The sequence below is a fragment of the Nannospalax galili genome, unplaced genomic scaffold (assembly GCF_000622305.1).
Source record: "Nannospalax galili isolate Female #2095 unplaced genomic scaffold, S.galili_v1.0 scaffold18, whole genome shotgun sequence".
NCBI lineage: Eukaryota > Metazoa > Chordata > Mammalia > Rodentia > Spalacidae > Nannospalax > Nannospalax galili.
This window is the reverse complement of record NW_008346548.1, coordinates 8,889,880-8,892,313: the sequence shown is the minus strand read 5'-3', so window position 1 is coordinate 8,892,313 and position 2,434 is coordinate 8,889,880.

Sequence of the window (2,434 nt, the reverse complement as noted above, 5' to 3'; positions counted from 1 at the left end):
ATTTTGTTGATTTGGAGGTGCTCTTTCTTTCTTTTGGTTAACTGTGCTAGGTGTCTGTCAATCTTGTTTCTCTTTTCAAAGAACCAGCTCTTGGATTCCTTGATTCTTTGTATTGTTTTCTTTGTTTCTATTTTATTAATTTCTGCTCTGATTTTTGTTATTTCTTCTTGTTTGCTGGGTTTGGGTTTCATTTGTTGTTGCTTTCCAAGTGTCTTGAGTTGCAATGTTAAGTTGTTTATTTGTGTTCTTTTTGATTTTTTTAATGTAGGCACTTGGAGCTATAAACTTCTCTCTAAGGACTGCTTTTAAAATATCCCAGAGGTTTTGTTGTGTTGTATTGTCCTTTTTATTTAGTTCTAGGAATACTTTTATTTATTTCTTAATTTTTCTCCTTTGACCCATTCATCATTTAGGAGTGTGTTGTTTAATCTCCACAAGTTCATGTAGTTACCAAGGTTTCTTCTGGTGTTGATTTTAAGCTTTTAAGCTTTTTTGTGTTGTGTTTTGATAGAATGCATGGGGTTATTTCAAGTTTTTTGTATTTGTTGAGGCTTTTTTTGTGCCCCAGTATGTGGTTGATTTTGGAGAAAGTTCCATGGGGCGCTGAATAGCAAGTATATTCTTTGGTGCTTGGGTGGAATATTTGATAGCTATGTTAGATCCATTTGATGTATAATATTGTTTAATTCAGATATCTCTCTGTTTATTCTTTGACCTGTTGACCTGTCTAATGGAGACAATGGGGTATTGAAGTCCCCTACTATTAATGAGTTGGGATTAATTTGGGTCTTAAAGTCCTATTGTACTTTTTTTATGAAGTTGGGTGCACCAGAGTTTGATGCACATATGTTCATGATTGTAATATTTCCTTACTCAATTTATCCCTTGATCAGAGTGAAGAGACCTTATTTATGTCCTCTGAATAATTTTAATTTGCTATTTTGTCAGATATTAGAATTGCAACACCTGCTTTTTTCTTAGTACCATTTTCTTGGAATATTTTTTTCCATCCTTTCACCTTAAGGTAGTGTCAGTCCTTGAAAGTGAGATGGGTTTCTTGCAGACAACAAAAAGATGGATTTTGTTTCTTAATCCATTCAAATAACCTGTGTCTTTTGACGGGGGAGTTCAGTCCATTGATATTTAAAGTTATTAATGAAAAATGTGCATTGGTTCCTGTCATTTTGATTTCTGTTGGCATTCTTGGTTTCCACAATTATACCTTCATTTAGTTTCTTTCCGTCACCCCTTGGGTATAGTTGTTCCTTCCTCTGGCTCTTTTTATTGCATCAAGAATTCTCTGAAGGGCTGGTTTTGTGGACAAGAATTCTTTCAGCCTATTTATGTCATGAAAGATTTTTCTTTCCGCTTCAACTATAATAGACATTTTGGCTGGATATAGTAATCTGGGTTGGCATCTGTGGTCATTTAGAACTGGGAATACTTTGGTCCAGGCTCTTCTGGCTTTCACTGTTTACATTGAAAAGTCAGCTGTAATTCTGATGGGTTTTCCTTTTTGTGTGACTTATTGCTTTTCTTTTGCAGCTTTCAATAGTCTTTGTTCTGTATGTTTAGTGTTTTTACCATGATATGCCATGGAGAGTTTCTTTTCTGTTTCTGTCTATTTTGTGTTCTATGTGCTTCTTGTATTTGTATGGGCATGTCTTTTATTTGGGGAAATTTTCTTCTACAATCCTGTTGAAGATCTGGCCCATACCATTAAGATTCTTCTCCCTCCTGTATACCTATGATGCGTAAATTTGGTCTTTTTATGGTGTCACACATTTCCTGTGTATTCCATTCCTGTGTTTTCTTAAATTTTTCATAATCTTTGTTTGAGTGGTCTAATTCTTTAACTTTATCTTCCAGGCTTGATATTCTGTTTTCCATTTAATTCATTCTATTGGTGAGGGTTTCTCATGTCATTTCTAATTGGCTTACTGAGTATTTCACTTCCTTCTTCATTTCAGCCTGAGTATACATCAGTATTTCTCTTTTCTTAATTCACTCAGAAGTTTATCCCTATCTTCTTTCAGTTCTTTGATTTCTTTGTGTGTTCTTTAAATTCATTGAATTATTTTATCATGTTTATAATCATTCTTTTGAATTCCATGTCCTGTGCAATCTCTGGGGGGAGGTTCTCATTGTATACCTCCTCTTGGGTGTTAGGGTCAGTGACTTGTTGAGTCTCTTCTGGAGAACAAATGCACGAGTATGGAGATGCAAAAATCAAGCAGAGTTTTACTAAACCAGCTAGCTGGGGCCGATCGTCCTTTCAGGATACGCAGGTCTGGTTAGAGCGATCGACCCTGAGACAATTTTAGGTAAAGATTATATAGGCTTCCACAACCGTTACACAAAAGCCCGCATTTATACAGCCAATAGTTTCAAAGCAAGCATTTCACAAACCAATAACTTTAAAACAAGAAAAAAT